Source organism: Gopherus flavomarginatus, chromosome 1 (assembly GCF_025201925.1).
Source record: "Gopherus flavomarginatus isolate rGopFla2 chromosome 1, rGopFla2.mat.asm, whole genome shotgun sequence".
NCBI lineage: Eukaryota > Metazoa > Chordata > Testudines > Testudinidae > Gopherus > Gopherus flavomarginatus.
In genome coordinates, this window is record NC_066617.1 from 163,167,118 (window position 1) to 163,187,009 (window position 19,892).

Sequence of the window (19,892 nt, forward strand, 5' to 3'; positions counted from 1 at the left end):
AAGTTTATGCATCAAGTCCTTGTCCTGTTTTTTAAGTCTTTGCACAACATAGCTCAAGTCCACATCTGCCTCTTCTCCTGCTATTTCTCCCAGCCTTCTTTCACACTCTCCACATCTCACACCTGCCCACTCTTTTCTTCTTCTATGCTGTTCCTTTTTCCTCAAATCACTTATCTAATCTATCCATGTCTTTTTAGGGTGCCCCATCATTGTAGTATCTAGGTGCTGTGAAAACACTTCATTCCCTGATTTTAGTATAATTGTATTCTCCTCCTCCATTTACATCTGTTTATATTAGCCTTCTCCATAGTAAAAATCACCATAATATCCTATTGCATTGACTTGTGTTTTGTAATGACAGGGCATACAACTATGAATGTGACCACTTATTGCTCTGAAAAAAAGAGGGCCAGATTTTATAGGGACAGTCCCAATATTTGGGGATTTTTCTTATATAGGCACCTATTACCCCCCACAGTTTGTCCTGATTTTTCATACTTGCTATTTGGTCACCCTAAAGACAGGCCATCTCCACCTCTTCCTTTTTCTCCCCTTCCTTCCTGTTTTGTGTGAAGTCAGGTAGGTGCCTGACTAATTCTCACAGAAAATGACTTAGTTGCCTAAGCTACCTGACTCCAGGAGAGGGGTTCTTTATGGTGGATCACTAGCAGAAATAGGTGCCTCACTCCCTGAGAGGGACAGGGTTTAGGACACACCCGTGTCTTTTGGCATCTCTCAGTGGTTAGCTTAGGCAGCTCCCTGCCTAGAATGCTGGCTTTTGCAGATTCTGTGCTAAGGTTCCCATTCACCATATAGGGAGCCTAGGTGCCTAACTAAGGCTTGGTGGATCTCGTGTTGTTCCAGTGATTTTTTTGAGGCACCTCAGAGTCCTAAGCCCTTAGTGGATCGGGGCCTGATATTCAGAGGTATTGAATGCCCTCAGCTCTCATTGACTTTAGTAGGAATTGTGCATGCACACTCTTTCTGACAATCAGTAGCTTCAGAGAGATAGTATCAGAGGGGTAGCCATGTTAGTCTGGATCTGTAAAAGCAGCAAAGAGTCCTGTGGCACCTTATAGACTAACAGACGTTTTGGAGCATGAGCAAGAAGCAGGCTAGAGATAACGAGGTTACTTCAATCAGGGAAGGTGAGGCCCTCTTCTAGCAGCTGACATGGAAAACCAAGGGAGGAGAAACTGGTTTTGTAGTTGGCAAGCCATTCACAGTCTTAGTTTAATCCTGAGCTGATGGAGTCAAATTTGCAGATGAACTGAAGCTCAGCAGTTTCTCTTTGAAGTCTGGTCCTGAAGTTTTTTTGCTGCAGGATGGCCACCTTAAGATCTGCTATTGTGTGGCCAGGGAGGTTGAAGTGTTCTCCTACAGGTTTTTGTATATTGCAATTCCTAATATCTAATATCAGCTGCTAGAAGAGGGCCTCATTCTTCCTCACTGAACTAACCTTGTTATCTCTCTAGGCTGCTTCTTGCTTGCATATATATCCCTGCCCCTGGAAATTTCCACTACATGCATCTGAGGAAGTGGGTATTCACCCACGAAAGCTCATGCTCCAAAACGTCTGTTAGTCTATAAGGTGCCACAGGACTCTTCAGAGAGATAGTGATAAGTGTCACATGAGTATATAAACAGAGAGCAATAGCATATTAGAAAGCAATCTTTTGTAAGCTACCTTAGTAGTTATTGAGAAATAACCAAGGTTGCAGACATTTGCCTTCTGATTACCTACGTATCACTAGTAGGCCAACCAAAACCAAAAAAGGATCTGCAGAGTAGATGGTTCTCTGGGAAATAACCATAGTTTTGGGTCAGTAATTGTAGAGCATATAAAGTCACTGATGCACTGCAGAGTGTAGTGTTGAGCTATTAATTTTTAAAATATATATGTTTAATTTTAAAGTATCAGTTTTAGGAGTCTTATAACATAGACCACAGAGTTGGCAAGGGCCATGGCTTGACCACTTTTTGTCTGTGTCCGGGCCAAACCTGAGTGACAATGCCACTCACTCAAATTGGAAGGGATAGGTTTAGGGATTCATGGGCCAGGAGGGCTAGGCTGCTGGGAGGAGACACCTGCAAGGGGAATAGGAGAGTCAGATGGGGGCAGAAGGGGAATCTGTGGCCCTTCAGCCCCCAGCATAACCCCTTTTCTTTGATTCAGTTAATCATCCAAGTATATGTATATTATGTCAACATTTTGCTCCTGGAGTAACATACTTTCAATAAGCAGATCTAATCCATCACCAGTACCAGGTGAGGGTGACTGAGCGCCATTAATAAGCAGACACTGAAGTGGAACCACACAGGACTGGGCATGGGAGATTGAGCCTTCCAGGTGTGGGTAGGTCCAACCTAAGAGGTTAGTAGCAATGGAAAGCAATCACTATTAGGTGAGATTTTGGTGACCTTACTTGGAAATGAGTTGCTGAGTCTGTTTCCCCCTGGAAAATTCCCACATAACATAAATTACCACCAGACCTTGCACTTATTGATACCCTTATCTGCAGTCTCAGTGAAGGCCATGGGGTTCAATGGGTCATAGAGACAAGACTCCTCTTTCACCCATGCCGATGATTCCTACAGAACAGCCTTAAAGAACATTGGGAAGCGTATTTGGGAAGCTTGCATTGCCGCTATCTGTGCCATACCTGATGTATGGATGGAGAACTTTATTCACTGGGCTTGTCAATCCATCACTGAATTCACACACACACAAAATTAAACAAACAATTAACAACTTAATACTGCAGAGATTATAAAAGACACTGTGCTATATGTGTAACCAATAAATTAAACGCTCTATGCCAGTCAAACAGGGCTGATTTCCTACAGTTATACAAAGCCATAAGGGAAACAGTTTTTAGTCTCACAAGAGCATTTCCAAGAAAGAATCTCAGTCCAACTCCATCAGTTCTGCACTCTGTTAGTTGGCCCAATTGCTTCCTAGAAAAGTCCCCCAGCCCTGTTAGAATGTGCAACTCTCCTGGACAATTCCTTAGGTACAGGACATCACACCCAGGATTCTAAGCTTGGCCTGCAAAACAGACAGATGGGATAGGATTTCAGTGGCCGGAAGCCTTCACACGTTGCATGAAAATTTACTGATTCAGTATTCTCCACTTAATCAGGATGCTCTTAATCAAGAAATCTGTTAAATTAGGTTGTGTCGCAGGGAAACGATTTAGCCTAATGACAGTGAATGGTAATGGATGCTGCTTAATCGGGACAGCGTTGCCAATATTTCTGCTTAATGGGGACACATTTGGCTAGTGCTAGTGGGTTAAGTGGTGTTTAACCAGGTGTTTTACGGGTGTGAAATTCTAAATTCTAATCTTTTAATATAGCAGTTGCCAAATAAAGGTTAAGAGAAGAAGTAAAGATTAAATACAGCATAAACCATTTTTATATGGTACAACATTTTACTATATTTCAAATATTTTTGAAAAGATTATTTTCAAATGACTGCTTCTTTTAATTGAGACCACATATTAATCAAGACAATAGGCCATCCCAATTAGGGTGTCCCAGTTAAAAGGATTATCCTGTAATTTGAACAAAATATCACTTGGTATGAAATCTAATCCCAGTATCAGCTCAAACAGGCCTAAAATGCAACTAACTATGGAAATTTGGTCTTTTGTTTTCAGTGGGCAAATTTTAAACTTCTTGTGCTACCACCAAATGACACAGTTTTCTTTCTATCTAATACTCAGGGTTAAGGGTAGTTACCTTGATTCCTCTCAGATGTTACGGAAACATGTTTTGAGGAAGGTCTGGTTAGACTTCTAGCCTTCTCCACTCACTACTATTCTTCAGATAGACCTTGTCTGGAATAGCATAGTTGGTGTCTGGATGTTTTAACTAACATGTTAACATTGTGAACATGGCAAATGGTACTTTAATACAGGTTAGCTGTTTGAGGTGAACCTTGGTGGGTAGAAAAGGGTTCTGCCTCATCAACGTAACTCATCACAGTGGCCACACTTTAAAATTTTCTTCCATGCTGAAAGATTCTACCTGTTTGAGAAATATTCCCCATATTTAAAAGGAAACTCTCAATACTTCTTAAAATGGACAAAGCTATAAATGCTATCACTATAGCTACAACAAGCAGACCCAAAATGATGGAAATTTACTGGATGTGTGAGTAGGGAGTTTTAAAAATACCTAAGAACATAAGAACGGCCAGACTGGGTCAGACCAATGATCCATCTAGCCCAGTATCCTGTCTTCTGACAGTGGTTGGTGCCAGATGCTTCAGAGGGGATGAACAGAATAGGGCAATTTATCAAGTGATCCATCCCGTCATCCAGTCCCAGCTTCTGGAAGTCAGAGGTTTAGGAACATCCAGAGCATGGTGGTGCTCGACCATCTTGGCTAATAGGTGTTGATGAACCTATCCTCCATGAATTTATCTAATGCTTTTTTGAACCCTGTTATGCTTTTGGCCTTCACAGCATCCCCTAGCAAAGAGTTCCACAGATTGACTGCGTGTGGTGTGAAGAATACGTCTTTGGTTTCTTTTAAACCTAGTGCCTATTAATTTTGAAAGTTGACTTAACTCTCTTTCTACTTAAGTCAAGTGGAATTTTAACATGGTCTTAGGTAGAATGAGAGTAAGGCCACTGCTGCTTTTGATAATTCCACTTGTAAAATCTAATCTAAAATGTAATAAAACAGTTGTGTAGAAAAAAACAAAAACAAAACACCAAACCTAGAGGTTTATAAAGTGTTAATTTATGTACACATTATGTAAGAAGCAAAAACATTTTGCACTTGATTACACCAGTTGCACAGTTGATTTCAGGGTATTACTCTGGATTTATAACAGTAAAGGAGGAGAATCAGACCTTTGTGTATACAGGAAAAATACATCAAAATAATTCTAATTAACCAAACATGATTTTAACCTTTATCTACCATGCAAAAATCATTGTTAAAGTGCAGTTAAAGTTTCAGGCTCATGTCATTGGTTTTAAGGCATATTGCCTGCCAAAAATGTCAGAGCATAAAACAAAAAAGACCCCTTCGAGTGCTAGTAACCTAAGAAATGCAGTTAATGTTGCACTTCCCAAACAAGGTATCCAAATTACCTTTGCATCACAAAAATTATAGAAATGTAGGACTGGAAGGGACCTTAATTGGTCATCTACTCCAGTCCCTTGAAGGGAGATTATTTAGGAAATTATGGTGAAACAACTTTTGTGGTACTGTGAAGTATCTAGAGTTCTCTGGTATTTTTGACCCCGTTAGAACTAATTTAGCTGTGAAAGTAGTATAGCAATGACTTTGGTCATGTTGGTTGTTGATCTTCTGCTGAAAATGGCTGAAGATGAGGTGTCTGTATTGACTCTTTTAGCTTTGTCAGCTGCCTTCTGTACCACTGATGGTGATTCATCTGTGGCCGCTGTGTTGGTGGGGTAGCTCAAGAGAGACTCTGTTATTTTTTTTCTGAGAAATCCCACGGAGTAGTGTTGGATGATTGCTTATTTTCCCTGAGGGCATTCTCATAGAAGGTTTGTGGGGTTTTATTTTGTCATCTCTATTGTTTTACATATATATGGGGCAAAAAAAAATGGATTAGTGAGGAGGTTTGGGTTGGATTGTTTTTTGGATGCAGTTGATATCCAATGTTGTTTTCCCATCCCTTTCACTTTTACCAGCATTGTGGGGTGACTTGCTCAGTGTTCAACAGAGATGGTGGCTTGTAAGAGGGCTAGCTAGCTGACACTCGCTCCAAGCAAGAGGTAGTGTGTATAGTGTTGGGGAAATAGCCAAAGCAAGTACTCAGTATTATAACTGCATAATATTTGACATTTTCCTGCTGTTTGTTTTTAAAGTGCATTTCCCGAGGGTTGGGCTGGTTTTCAGGTGATTCCGGATGTTCAGGCAATAGTGGTTGCTAATCATGATTTTTGTCATTTGCTCTTGGCAAGAGGGTTGCATCCTTTCATTTTGGGACTTTGTGTTTTATCTGCTCAAGATAGGATTATTGTATTGCACGTTATTTGAGTCTAATTCAACGTGTTATGTGGCAATTGTGGTAGTGCGCCTGTTAACTGGAATGTCTCATCCAAAGCATATTGCATTTCTTCTGCATGAGCTGTAAAGCCTGTCATCTGATTTTCAGTTGAAGTTTAAGGAGTTGTCTTTGACCTGTAAAACCCTAAATAACTTGGATCCCAACTATCTCATAGGATCCTTTCTTCCTGGGTGATACCATGGCAGCCACAACCCTCCAAGACACTCAGACTAATAACCCAAAGGCTTTAACAATAGGGGGCTGCAGATATGGTATGATCTATAAGGGATCCGTAGCTTTGGAACTTCCTTCTTCCCTTGCTATGCCACAACCAGGTTTTAAGAAATAAGAACGGCCACACTGGGTCAGACCAAACGTCCGTCTAGCGTAGTATCCTGTCTTCTGACAGTGGTCAATGCCAGGTGCCCCAGGGGGAATGAACAGAACAGATAATCATCAAGTGATCTATTCCTTGTTGCCCATTCCCAGCGTCTGGCAAACTTCAGCTTTTGGTAAACTTCAGGACACACTGCAAGACTCGCATGTTTTCTCAAGCAGGAGAGGGGAAAGGATGCAAAGACTGCTTTTTAAGGGTGTTTTTTCTGGGGGGGGAGGAAGGCAGATTAGGTTTGGTTGAGATATATCTATATTTAAAGCAGAGCTGATTGGAAAATATATTTAAAAATAGCTATGGGGGGGATTCCCCCTATTTGAATTCTTTTAAAAATCAGATTTTTCAAAATGTTGAAAAATTGCAATGAGCATTATTTAAAGGTTTATTTTTGTAAATATTTTGTAATGTGCCTAGAGCTCCAGTGAGGCAGAGCAAGGGATAGTCAGAACAAAAAGAATTCCTGTATGGTCTCTGAGATCCTGATTTGGGTCTTCAGTCCTCAGACCTGCCTTGTTATTAGTACCTGCACCATACACCTCTGCAAGGTCTGACCAGGGAGTGATCCTCTTTCGTCATGTTAATGACGTAAAGCTTCTGTACTCTGTCACATATGGCTAGGAGAAACTGAGCAGCCCAAATGATCAATGAGGATTTCAAATCTTGGGCCTGATTTGGAAACAATTATTACTGGCCATAATGTTCCTTAGCATGAGTAGTCCCGTCCCATTGACTTTAATGGATCTACTCACACTAGAAAGTGCTACACATTTCTGTAGGATCAAGCCTTTGTGATCATTCACTTGCCCCAAAATGACTAGAGAATTTTTTTCCTAGTCAGTGACCACATGCCATGCTCTTTTTAAAATGTAAAATTCTAGAATTTCACCGTTGAGCAAAGAGAAGAGGTCAAAGGCAGGAGAGGCCGGAGTGATTTAGGAAATAAAACCAACAACTATGACATAATGCAGTAACAAACTGCAGGACAGATTCCTTACCTGGGCTTCTCAAGGGGTTGAACACACCTGAGGGGACATTGGGGTGATCAGTACACACCTAGCCATGTACTTTCCCCCCTCCTTTAATGAGGTTCTTTAGTGACATTTACATGTGGATTGGAATTGAATCAATCAATGTACTTAGACTTTCCAGTGTGAAGATTTGGAGGGAATGCCTTGGATGGTGTATATTTTGTTTGGGTGGGATATGGACAGGAATCTCCATCTTTTTTCTCTAAAGACTTCTCTTGTAAGAGGTCTTAAAATTCTTTCCTCCTCTTCTTCTAGGGAACTAGAGGGCTTGACTTCTCCTTTACCTCCTGCATTTACTCTGACCACAGTCCCTCCCTGTTCTCACAAGTGGAGCTCAGCCCTGCTTCCCATCCTGTTGATTCCCAGTCAGCTACATGGTAAGTTTCCATTATCTCTATACTTGTTGCCATAGGGTAAAGTCCTGGCAGCCTTTCTATAAAATCTATTAGTGCTGGGCATTGAGGGCAGAGTACTTGATGCCAATCAAAGATCATTTGGTCATATCCCAGTCTGACTCTAAGGAAAAAGTGGTACTGAATTAGCATTGGAGCTGAGCTTCAATGGAGATTGTTATAAGAATAACATATGAACTAAAATGTGTGACAGAAATAAATCCATCAGATTCTATAAAGGAAACAGTGGAAAGCAAAGAAATCTTGGACCCTTAAATCCCATTACCAGGCCAGAGAGAAAATGTGTTAAAAGGGAGCTGCACTGTATCTTTTTTCATTGTTTGATGAAATAATCTTTTTCACCCTTTAAGTGGTGTGTTTAAAAATCCTGGTATTTCTGAAACAAAGGGAATACACAGCCACTGAGCTAGCTGTTTTTTATACCTTCCTTTTCTGAGTATTGTCCTTCAGTATAATACAGAGCCATTTCTTTGTTCTCACAAGCTAGCAGTTAAATTGTATGTAAATGTATGCAAATTAGATGCTGTCTAATAAAGAGAGTCATTAGATGGAAGAAATATTTAGTTTGGGGGGGAAGAAAAGAAAAGAAAGCAGGTGTATTTTGTAGCAGAAAATGTAAGATAGCAAGAAAAGAAAAGAAACCCCTCAAACTTTGGGTGAAGATTTCTAAAAAAACTATTAAAATATTTTATAAAAGGTCTGGTCTGCTCTTGGTCTTTCCATTTGTGAGTGTGTGTGTGTGTGTGTGTGAGAGAGAGAGAGAGAGAGAGAGAGAGACCAAGATTACACATATGTACAAACTTGCACATTTTATGTGTATATGTTAAAACATATAAATACCCCTACATGTGGCAGTGATATAAATATTTAACAGAAATAGCATTATATGTAATATATTTGTGAAATATTTATAGTACCTCCACGTAGGAGATATATAGATAGATAGATATATCTATAGATATGTGGGTACAGATTAAAATATATGTATTTGTGTGTGTGTGTGTGTGTGTGTGTGTGTGTGTGTATATATATATATATATATATATATATATATATGTGGGTATATATAGAGCTGGGTTAATAATTGATGTTTCAGATCAGTGGCAGTTCTGAAAAAAATAATTGGTTCAGGTCAAACAGAATCTGAAATTTGTTGGAATTTTTGGTGAATTTAGAAAGTCTGTTTCAGCTCATTTCCACTGCTGTGATTTGAACCTGCATCTCCCACATCCCAGATGAGTGACCAAAACACTGAGCTAAAACTTATAACGGCAGGTGGGCAGTGATGCCACTTCCTTCTCTTCTGGCCATTTTGTGAATGGTCAAAAATATTAATCTCAAATGCATGTATAGTTTTAGTTAGACTGAAACTGCATTTTTCTTCTAATAAACTATTTGTCCAAGAATTTCATCAAGCTCTCTATGTATATATTTATGAAATGATTTAAGTGTGTATGTATGTCCGGAGGAGGAGAAGGGGATATAATTATTAGTGTATGTTTCTGTATGCCACATATGTGCAGGTGATAGCCATGTGATAAGTTCCAGAGGCATGGATTAATTTATTTATCATCCGCTTTTGACTGCCTCTCCTGCACGCTCCCCACTAGTCTGTCTATCTCCCAAGGATTTTTTCCAGTGTCCCAATTCCCAAGCAGCATCAAGCATCCACCATTTAATTAATTAATTAAAATCAGCCTCCCATAGAAATGTTTCTCTTCTCTCCCTCAAATGTAGAATTTCCCACTAAATTACCACTGCTTGTAGGATGCACAAGATTCAATCTTGGGCCAGTGATTTTTCTGTTAATACAGAAATCAGTTTTTAAGTCTGGAATCTCAGTGTCCTAAAATCCTAGGAAGTGGGCGCTTTATACCATTGAAAGTGGGAGATTACCATTTTGTGGATAGAACACAGAAATTTTGTTTAGACCTAGAAAGTTCTGAAGTAATGGACCTTACGTTCATGCCTTTATTAGGAATAGAAAGGCTATTTCTTATCGGTTTTAGAGGTTTCTGTAGCTTCCTCTGACCTGTGTATCATTGAAACCCAAGGAGCAGAACAGCTTTTAGAGTTGGAGCCTTTGTGTCTAAGGCACCTAACTTAACAGGTGGGAGAGCATTTTTTTTTTTTTTTTTTGTCATTTATCATGGTTCTGGTTAGTAGATATTTGTGCTTGAAGTGGTACATTTTTTCATAGCAGTTTTGCAAGGCTGGAAGTGTAAAGACATATATGTATATGTGTATAAAATATATGTATATAAAAATGTTTTTCAAATATTTACATATAAAGCCAAAGGGATTGGCCTCCTTCCCAGAATTACTGGAACTACCTTCCCCAGAAACATTTGGACTTGAATAATCTCTGAACAACACTTTTCTTCTGAAACTAAACAACTTTAGAAATGGGTGACTTGCTCTGGAGACCACTCACTGTTAATTTGGGTTCCTTTTCTTATGGTAATAGAAAGGCCTCCATGGCTGGGAAATATATTTTTATTTAATTACTGTAAGGTTCCCTTTTATTGCTCCTTTCTCCCATAGCTTTCCCTTTATTTCCTGAGGAAAAGTCCAAGTATTAGAACTGTGGGGATACTTTTGTAAATGTTTTAGGGCATCTTGCATTGTGTATCCCGGGGGATTTGGGCCTGTTTAAGATTTAGGCAGAAACCATGGAAAAGTACATGGTTTCACACAGTTTTTGAACCAAACCAGTCAAAATTTAACAGATTCTATAGCGTTTTGAGGGTTTGTGCAAATCTGAAACCCAAAATGAAAATCAGAGGATTTGAATTGGAACAGAAACAGAAGCTATTTCACATGACTGCACTCAGGGCCATGCTTTCCTTTCTTCCCAAAACATGTTTGTGGGAGGCAATTGCTTAGGTAACCAGTCCATGCAGGAAATAAAAATGGTCCAATGGGAGAAGAAGGATTGTCCAGTGGTTAGGGTACTGGCTTGGGACTTGGAAGACCCGGCTCCACCACAGACTTCCTGTGTGACCTTGGGTAAGTCATTTAGCCACTCTGTGCCACAGTTCCTCATGTACAGAAATGGGATAATAGCACTTTCCTACCTCGCAGCAATGTTGTGAGGGCAAAAACAGTAAAGATTGTGAGGTACTCAGATACTATGATAATGGAGACCATATAACTACCTAAGATAGAAAGCTAGATATACAGACTTGATAACATAGGCATGTAATAGAAATGCTATACTGAATCAGATCAATGGTTCATCTATTCAAGTATCCTTCAACAATGGATATGATCAGAGGCATAACCAGTATCTATCTATCTATCTATCTGTCTATCTATCTATCGAATAAAATATGCTGCACTAAACTAATTCTGGCACTAACAAACAGGCTGTGGGGCTAACAGCTTTTGATATTACCTAGTGCTTATTATTGTTATTATTATTATTATTATTTCTTTTTAATTATGCAAAGTGCTAATCAGTTTGATTATGCACAGTGCTAATCAGGTTAATTATGCAAAGAGCTAATCAGTTGTTCTCTAAGCACATGAGGAGAGCAGAGGTGCTGGTGGTGAATGGCGCTCCTAGATGGGGGTAGTCACGGCAGTCATTCCTTATTATGAGAGGAGTAGGTGAGATGACAAGGGGGTTTCACCTCCATTAAAAAATAAAGAAGGCAGGAAAGAGCCCTGATGATGGTGATTCTGGAAAGGTAATGTCTTCTCTCACAGCAAGGCAGATTTTTTATTTGTCATACTGCCTGGTGTTGGACATTTGTTGTTAGACTTTGAGTGAAGTGACTTGGACAAACACAGTAGAGAGAAAAACAAGGAGTCCGCTGGCACCTTAAAGACTAACAGATTTATTTGGGCATAAACTTTCATGGGTAAGAAACCTCACTTCTTCAGATTATTGGAGTGAAAATTACAGATGCAGGCATTATTATACTGACACATGAAGAGAAGGGAGTTACCTCACAAGTGGAGAACCATTGTTGACAGGGCCAATTCGATCAGGGTGGATGTAGTCCACTCCCAATAATTGATGAGGAGGTGTCAATTCCAGGAAAGGCAACATTGCTTTTGTAGTGAGCCAGCCATTCCCAGTCCCTATTCAAGCCCAAATTAACAGTGTTAAATTTGCAAATGAATTTTAGTTCTGCAGTTTCTCTTCGAAGTCTGTTTCTGAAGTTTTTTTTGTTCAGTCATGGCTTGAGAGAGGTATTGTAGCAGGTGTCACATGTGAGGCAATCTTGTCAGGCAAATTTGCGTTGGAGGGTTGGAGTCCAAGTGGCTGCCACTTGATGGGGAGGGGTGTGTAATCAAGAAGGCTGAAAATATTAAGGAAGTCTGCCCTAATCTAACAAAGAGAACCATCTTTGGAGCGCTCGCACTCGGAATGCAGATAATGAGTCTTGGAAGGTAGAGGGAACATAATATATGATCAACAAAGATAAGTTTGTGTTAGGAGATTATTAGATGAGCGCTCACAATGAATTTCATTAAGTAACCGATCCACAAGTAGACATTCTTCAGGCAAGTCTTAACAAGGGATCTTAGTCCACGCTGCCCTTCTTAGTCTGCAATCTCATGCTAGTTACACATTTTGGGTAAAGTAGAATTTTTTATGAACCAGTAAGCTCTTCGCTGGTTCTCACAATTTATTGTTGGTCCAACTTGTCCATTTTGTGGTGGTTGATGATTAGCTAATTTCTTCAGTATCTTTTATCTGAATATATTTTACTGCCGGCATGTGGGGAATATGAATTATTTTTCACTGTTTGTCTAAGAAATGGCACACCCAGAGTGGAGAGTACTTGCTTCTGTCATATTTTGGGAAATGCCTTGAAGATGTTCTGGAATCATTAAAACAAAAATTGACTAGATTGTAATAAATTCAGTACTTGAATTTAGTAGGCAGTAATACACAGGAAGTTATGCTTGAAATTAACTATTTTAAATGGCTGCTTATTAGGAGTAGTGCCAAATTATCAAGTACATTCAGGACAGGAAGTAACATCAGTAATTTGTAGCTGAAACTAATATTTGAAAAAGAACGTGTGTTGCCTTCTTGATAGCTAGTGAACATCACTCAATGGAACTATTACCATCTTAAGGAAACAATCTTCACATGAAGAGAGAAGGGTCTGCTGACCAGTGGCTGTGCTTACGTTTACATGTATGCATTCTATTTCTTTCTTGCTCACATGTGCATTTCCTCTAACCTTAGGAGCATAAGAATCAATATAACATTTTAGACCAATGTTACATCAGGTCTTGTATCCTGACTCCAAAAGAGGCCTATGCTTGATGTTACAGAAGAAAGTGAAAAAGCCCTTACTGCACTCACCCACTTGTGCAAATACTGTAGATGAAGGGAAGAATTCCTTCCTGACCCCAGTAGCAATGAACAAATGGCCTGAAGCATAAACTTTCATTATTCCATTGTTTTAAGTATTCAGGGCCCACTGAAGATAATGGAAAGAGACTCATGGACTTTAGTGGGACTTAGCTCAGTCCCTTTTCGAACACTGGTCACTGTAATATCTAGGTGCTGCTGCAGTGGAGTCAATACTTGCACCATGCCTGATTTTGGCCGTGTGAGTTTGAGGAAGTGAATTCCACAGGCTGAGTACATGTATTCTGCCATTGTTTTATTTGTTAGCAGTAGCTTTGGTACTTGCTTGCACATCCTATGTCACTTTTGAGTTTTGCTGAGTGATATCCCTTAACACTCCCCCTCTCCCCTCCACTCCCTAAGAACCATGTACTCGGGCATCCTTCAGCTATATAAGTCGGTTGGCACTAAGTGAATTAAAATATTTCCCCACTATTCTAATGTTTAAATTGTAAAGTGGTCCTGGAAAAGACTGCTGCAAAGCAAACCAACCAAAATACAATTACTTTTACTAGCCAACCCAAAATAGACTACAACTGGTGGGAGCATTCTAGTAACCAGGAATGTTTACTTCCATCCTGCATAACTCATCTGTGCAAGCAAAGCTATATTTGGTGGATATGAAATGAATCCACTGAACTTGTCAGCATGCTATAGATGCATGGTTACTGTGATCTGATGTGATACTAATTGTTGCCCCAGGAGGCCTGCTAGTTGTCCAGAGCTAGATAGGTGCACTCAGCATCCTGTGCAGGTAGCAAATGTTTTTCAAATATGGAAACAAACTTTTTTCCTAGTCCAAGAAGCTATCAGAATTGACTTCATATCATGGTCACCAGAATGCTTGTTTGGGTTTCTGGTTCGCCTCTTGCTTCAGGTGGTTTTTGTATTATCTGCATTAAACGAGCAATTATAGCAACTTCACACAATGACTTTCTTTTCAATAGTATTTATATTACTGTGCTTTTTAGAGATTACATAACCCCTAGTGGGAATTGTATATTAAGCATATTGATACACAGAAAACAGCAATATTATAGCCGCCAAGCATAAATATTGGTAATGACATTAACGGAATTGTGTACACACTGTTTGCATGAGACAAAGCAGCCAGCCTAGCATAGAAGTTAGATAAGGAATTAGCTTGCATCTTTATGAATGATTAAACTGAGACACTTCGTCTGTGAAACAGTGGCCCTTCAAATTTGGATTTCAATATCTACTTATGAGCAAAACTCTCCTCTGCCAAAAAAACGACCTCCTAATTCTGGATGGATTTTCCCATGGTATTTAGCAAATGCTTAATCTAGTGACATTGGGTTTCTACAGCAATTAAACATATTCCAATCACTGGCGAATAGAAAAATCTAATGCTGATGTGATAACTAGAGGCCTGGGATAGATATAGTAAGTGCTGGAGGCTCTTCAAGTAAAGTTGAACTGGTAAGGAAATAGCCATCTCGGTTCACTGCTGTCTTTGAATCCCGTATTTAGCATGTCAGAAAGGTTTAACCTTCACTTAGATTTACAGGCTGCTGGATTTTCCCAAGCGTTGGAGACTATATGCACTCTACTCCTCCCTCGTCAGCTCTTTGATGAGACACAATGGAGAGTGTGTGTAGTCAACCACAACAGAAAAAAGATCCTGATTTGGTCTTGTGAAGCCATTGGCATCATGCAGCTTCAGAGGAGACAGATGCTCACTTGGGTGCTGTACTTTAGGAAGAATGGTGGCCATGTATACTGAATTATCTGTTTACCTTTCCATTGGTAATTGGCTATATATGCTGTATGGGAAGGGAGGGAGTTTGAAAGTTAAGGTTATATTTTAGCTGTATCCTTAGTTTTCACTCAGATCTTTACAAATTCGTCTTTGATTCTTATAAAGAAAATAGTTAAAGGTTTTGTTATTTTGTGAGTGGTCTTCACCACCTCTCACCTAAGATTTGCTGTGTACTTTGACACCATTAATATAATCCATATACTGCCATGTCTGCACATTACATTCTAAAATCTAAACCCTCCTGAGACACGATCATGACATCTGTTGCATTCCACTAGTTCAGAAAGTAGCTCTCTGACTCAGGTAGGGGACTAGAAGCCAGGAGACGTGTGTTTGATTCCCTTTCTGTGATCTTGGACAAGTCTCGTCCTCTCTCTTTTCCTCAGTTTCCCCATCTGTAGAATAGGGATAGTGATTCTGACTGACTTCATGGGAAGGGAGGAGGGAATGGGGATCGAAGAGGCTTACCTTGTTGTTTCTCAGGCACTTTGATATCCTTGGATGAAATGAAGTATATAAGTGCAATGTATTGTAGGCAGTTATAAGTGTTAAGTGACATTACTGCAATTCTGAAGGAAATTATAGTAAATTCACAATAAAAACACACAAACAGATTAGGTAAATTCTTCCAAAAAATTTAAGAGGAATAAAACTCAGTTAGCTTGGTACTGGCCTAAAGGGTTAGAAATAATTAAGGAAGCATAAACAAAGAATCCTAGGCCTCCTGTGGTTTGAGAAGTGGGTTCTGGTCTGAGCTGGGATCTTTTAAGTCTCAGTAGCAGAATGTCAGCATTGTCAAAGTGCTTTTGGATTTCCTTGAGAGTGTATTTATTGAGAGGTACAAAGCACCCTCAATTGCCATTCACCTTAGCAGGAGCTGTGTGTGCTCAGTGGCCCACATGAGATTGGGCCGCAATAGGGGATTAATGAAGAAAAAACTGTAGGTGATCAGACTGGCAATTGTAAATTACTAACATGCATTCAGGGTAAGAATGTACACTTCCTTTTGGGCTGGGGAGATTGTGAATGTTAGATCAGTAACTGGATTACACTAGCAGCCTTTTTCCTTTTCTGTTCTCTCATACCCAGTTGCCATGACAAGAGTAAAAGAAGAAGAAAAATATCTTAACACATACACATCTTATTATGACACAAATAGTTGGAAGAAGCCCCACTGGCATAAACTAACACAAAGTGACACTTTGTTTAAAAAGTTGTTTTGAATGTCTTCTCCCATTGATTGAATGCAACTGAGATAAATAAACACCCTGTGTGTGGTGCAGCCAGGCTGAGCATTTATGTTCCTCCGAGTGTTTATACATTCCCTGGTGTTGTTTGTATTGCTATTTGTTGACTGTAAATCCCAGACCTGTATATGTTTGTCATATATACATTAGCAGCAGTGGTGCAGTTTTGGCTGTATGCTCAGAGTAAGACTTTCTTATGAACATGACCAGATGAACAGGTTTTTTCTCCCTCCAGTGCAGTGAATTAGTCTTTGTGTTTGTGGAGGAACAGAAGGGCTGCTGTAGCAGGCATTTTAGTCAAGCAGGACATGCTGTGCCCTGCTCAAATTAATGCAGGTGGATATGCAAGAAAAGCCACATAGGATTTATCTGGTAGGAATCAAGTTAGTTTAGCCTTTTGTCTAATTAGGAAAAGGGTCTGTTGGGCTCTCAGGTTATTCAGTGGTGATGAGGATGACATATGTTTCCCCTTGAAGTAAAATGACTGAAGTCATTACGCACACCAAAATTCATGGGGACAGAGACCCCCCCTTTCCACTCTCCTGTGGTGGTGGTTTAACAGTTTTCTCTCAAATACTCTCTTTCTTCATATGTTGCTACTGCCAGCATCTTGGTCTCTATGATGGTAAATGAAGAGAAAGCGCTGGAGCTGATGTGGGCACCTCTTGGTCCACAGAGAAGGACTGGTGTAACCCCACAGACTATGGAATTACACCAAGGAAGAATCTAGCCTAATCAATCAGCTGACATTCCTCTAGTGACTGTTCCTTGAACCTTTCCCTTTAACTGTGTCTTTATCATGTTAGTGCATTGTTAGTGTGAGTTAGCATTATTTATTATATAGTGACCCAAATTGCTGTTGGCATAATATATGCATGCATGCGTGCACACATGCACATTATAGTTAGAAGGGTGGCCAGTAAGGGGTGCCTATTTTTCAGATTGCCCAAAACTCCCTTTACAAAAACCCTGTTTTCAGTTGCTTAGAACGTTGCCAAATGTTAACCATTTGATCTGAAGTTTTCCATGTTAGATAGATGTCTCTGTCAAGGTGAATTGTTCTGGACCATTTTAGACAAAACAAAACAAGTTTATTAACTACAAAAGATAGATTTTAAGTGATTATAAGGGATAGCAAACAGATCAAAGCAGATTACCTAGCAAATAAACAAAAACGCAATATAAGCATAATATACTAAGGAGATTGGATGTGAGTAGCAAATTCTCACCCTAATTGTTGATTTAGACAGTTTGCAGAAATTCTTGAGGACAAGCTGCACTTGCTTGCAGCTTAAAACCCAAGTATTCCTTTCAGCTCTCCTCCCCCAGTCCACTCCTTGTTCCTCAGGTCTTTCCAGGAGCCTTTTTAGGCAGGGAGTCAGTGAAGAACCATGATGATGTCACCCCTCTGCCTTAAATAGCTTTTGCATATAGTAGGAACCATTTGTCTTCCCTCTTGGTTCCCACACCCGGTCAGTGGAAAAACATTGGTATTCCAAGCTGGAGTCCAGTACCAGGTAACTTGGTCAGATGAACCCATAGTGTCATAGCAGCCATGAGTCAGAGGCCGTTTGTAGCGTCCTCAGGAAAACTCTCCAGGAAGGCTCCCCAGTGAGAGATTAGCTTCTTCCAAGATCTGTTGTTCTCCCTAATGGTCCATTGACTTGTTCCCAGCCAGCCATTTAGACTGATTACATTCTGTCTAGTGGGCCTTCCCCAGGTGTAAACAGATTTGTAGTAGATGCATAGACAATATTCCTAGTTTCAGATACCAAAACGATAGATCCATACAAATAGGATAATCATATTCAGTGAATCATAACCTTTTCAATGATATTGTACATGACGTATCTTGTATAAAATACGTCATAGTTTTGCCATAATCATATCATCATATTACTATGAAGAATATGGGGTGTAATGCCACACTTGGAATTTGGAAGGAGGTGGCCTCTGAGTCAGGGATGTGTTTTTTATGACCTCATGAAAATCCACCCAAATTTGACCAAATTGTAAGCCTTTGAAGAATCATGGTTTGCATATGTTCAGTAGAGACTTCTTAGAGTTTAACAGCTAAATTCTCTGAAGATTTCATCCTCATTGCTTAAGAGTGAGATAGGGTGACCAGACAGCAAGTGTGAAAAATCGGGTCGGGGGTTGGGGGTAATAGGATCCCATATAAGAAGAAGACCCAAAAATTGGGACTGTCCCTATAAAATCGGGACATCTGGTCACCCTAGGGTGCGATCAAAACTGGGACTCATACTAGCTGGGCAAGGAGACTGGGAGTGAGAGCCAGGATTGGGGAATGGTGACTGGGAGCCAGTGGTGAAAAGAGGAGGCAGGATTGGGAACCTCCTTGACTGAGAAAAACACTGAGATCAGATGAGGACCTGGAGGGAGGGGGAAGACTGGTACTGGCTGGATAAGGAGATTGGGACTAGAAACCAGTGTGGGGAAGAAATAGGGGCTGAGAGGAGGGGAGACAGTTCTGAAAAGGAGCTGGCATAAGAGGAGAGGGTCTAACTAAGCAAAAACTGTAGCAAAGAAGAGGGTGAGAGTGAGACGGAGACTGGATGAGCAGCCTGGGGAGGGAGGACTAGAAGGCAGTGAGGGATTTGGGGAAGAGAGAGGCAGATTGGACAACGAGCTGGGGGCAGGGAGACTGGGATTGTGTATGCAAGGAGACTAAAGTCAAGGAGTTGAGAAAAGAACAGGGGAACTGTTGATGATAACGAGATGAGAAGCCTGAGGAGTGGAGATTGAGATTTGGTAGGCAATGAGAGAGATTGGGACATGGAGCCAGGAATGGGGAAGATACAAGACTGGGACAGGGACACTTTGGAAAGTTATGGGGTGGAAGTGGTCAAGCTTTGGGCCAGAGGGAATGGAATGGAGAGAAGTGTCTGTGTCCCCTAGAGCAGTGGTTCTCAACCTTTTTTCATTTGCCATGTGGAGCCATTTGGAAATCTAGTGTTCAGTGAGTTCTCAGTATGTCTTTCGTGGACCCCTTAGAGTGGGTCTGGGAACCACAGATTGAGAACCACTGCTAGAGCACACTCCTCTCCGGAGTCTGAAATGGAACCCAAGATTCCTGAGTCTCACCATTCCTCTGCTGTCATCAAATATCTCTGAAACATACTAGTGAAGTATGTGTCTGGTGCTGGTCTAGGGGATGGTAACCTAGTATTGCTGTCAATTACTCTGTTAGCTGAAGGACCAGAGATCTGTGCACAGGAATCTAAAGGTTCTTATCCTGCGGGTGATCCTTGTGCTTGTCAATATGATGCCAAGTGATGGACTTTCTGGTTTTTTATGAGTTTGCTTTTTTTTTTAAATGGAGCAAATGACAAATAAATAAAACTTATGTTAAAAATATTATTAAAATTATGAAGTCAAGCACCCAAAAGTTAGGAAATGCCAAAATTAAGGTTGCCAGTACAATTTTAACCTTTTCCTACATTCATATTTGAATCTCTTTAGCCCTTTGTATTCCCTTTCCTAGAAAATGTAATACCTGTAACAATACCCCATTCTACCCTCTCTATGCAGAACCCCCTAGCCCTTCTACCAGTATATTTCCTGTACTACTTTCTCAGCAAACAACCCTTTC

The 19,892-nt window shown here is 40.2% G+C and overlaps 1 protein-coding gene across 15 annotated transcripts in view; it reads left to right on the top strand.

Moving 5' to 3' along the window:
* Nucleotides 1-19,892, top strand: part of ZBTB20 (zinc finger and BTB domain containing 20) — a 670,053-nt gene that overhangs the window by 158,813 nt on the left and 491,348 nt on the right. For 14 of the 15 annotated variants that reach the window (XM_050957922.1, XM_050957887.1, XM_050957914.1 and 11 more), the window contains one exon: nt 7,715-7,836. The exons of the other annotated variant lie outside the window; for it this stretch is intronic. The gene's annotated coding sequence lies outside the window, so the exon portion shown is untranslated. The remainder of the gene's footprint in view (nt 1-7,714; nt 7,837-19,892) is intronic. 15 annotated transcript variants of the gene reach the window in all.